Source organism: Dama dama, chromosome 24 (genome assembly GCF_033118175.1).
Source record: "Dama dama isolate Ldn47 chromosome 24, ASM3311817v1, whole genome shotgun sequence".
NCBI lineage: Eukaryota > Metazoa > Chordata > Mammalia > Artiodactyla > Cervidae > Dama > Dama dama.
The window spans coordinates 32,646,239-32,647,485 of NC_083704.1; the positions used below are offsets into that span (position 1 = coordinate 32,646,239).

At 29.2% G+C, this 1,247-nt stretch overlaps 1 non-coding gene across 1 annotated transcript; it reads right to left on the minus strand.

Moving 5' to 3' along the window:
- Window positions 1-285: 285 nt before the first annotated feature.
- Window positions 286-392, minus strand: LOC133046362 (U6 spliceosomal RNA). The gene has a single exon (XR_009690492.1). It is a non-coding gene; the product is annotated as a U6 spliceosomal RNA (small nuclear RNA).
- Between the last annotated feature and the right edge of the window lie 855 nt (window positions 393-1,247).

The window sequence follows — 1,247 nt, forward strand, 5'->3', positions numbered from 1 at the left end:
ATTGATTATTTTATTTGTGTATGAAAATAATAAGCCACTGATGTTTTAATCACTTTATTTTATTGCTTTTTTATTTCATTAGTTTCTGCATTCATCTCTATTTCTTGCCATCATTTTTTAAAAGACTTATAAATCCTTTATATTTCTTGAGTTAAATATTTAATTCACTTATTTTTATATTTCCTTTCATAATTACATGTTTCATGCTAAATTTTTTCTTCTGAATACGTAAGTCATAAGTGTAAGTCATATGTCCTAAGTTTGATGTATTTTTTTTTTTTTTTTTTAAATATGGAACGCTTCACGAATTTGCGTGTCATCCTTGCGCAGGGGCCATGCTAATCTTCTCTGTATCGTTCCAATTTTAGTATATGTGCTGCCGAAGCGAGCACAGTTTGATGTATTTTTATTATGATTTTTTAGACTTAGTGTTTTCAACTTTATATTCTTCTTTAGGAGTTGCATAAAGGAGGGTTCTTTTGAAACCTAAAGACTAATTTTTTCTTTCTTGATTTACTTTTCTGCTACTATTTTCTTACTTATTTCTATATTTATTATATTTTTGTGAATGAATGAGATTCTTATGATTTTTGCCTTCTAGAATTTGAGATTTTTTGGTGGTCAAGTTTATAGGCATGACATGAAAATGTGCTCTTGATGTGCTCTGTCAAGATTGTATACATATAATTTAAATACTAAATATGTTTCAGTTAGTTCATGCTAAAATATTAACATATTAAGCATATGTTACTTAGTTAAAATTTTTTGATGATATTAAATAAAATCCTCTGAAAACTATGCTATGTTTACTATGTTTTATGTGTCAAGGGGTCTCTCAATGGAGTTAGTAGTCTCTAATGTGATATGTTTCTTTTTTTTCTCTCATTTCCTTTGCAGTATACTTTGATTTCTGCCAAAAAAGATAAATTGGACTTTATCAAAATTAAAACCTTTTGTGTTTTAAAAGTATACCATCAAGAAAGTGAAAAATAATCCACTGAGTGGGAGAAAATATTTGCAAATCAAATTTCTCAGTCTTCTTCTTTAAAATAAAATTTCAAGATTTTCAGAAGTCCTTTTATAGCATTCAGGAGTAGTTCTCTAACCTTATTGCCTTAAATTGTTCTGTTTTGTATGAAATATTCCCCCAGCAAGCTTCTAGGTTCATTTCTCTCTTGTGCTTGCCACATGTTATGGTTTAGACAAGGCTTCTCCGTGGGTCTCTGTGACCTGGCGCCTCTGTTGCT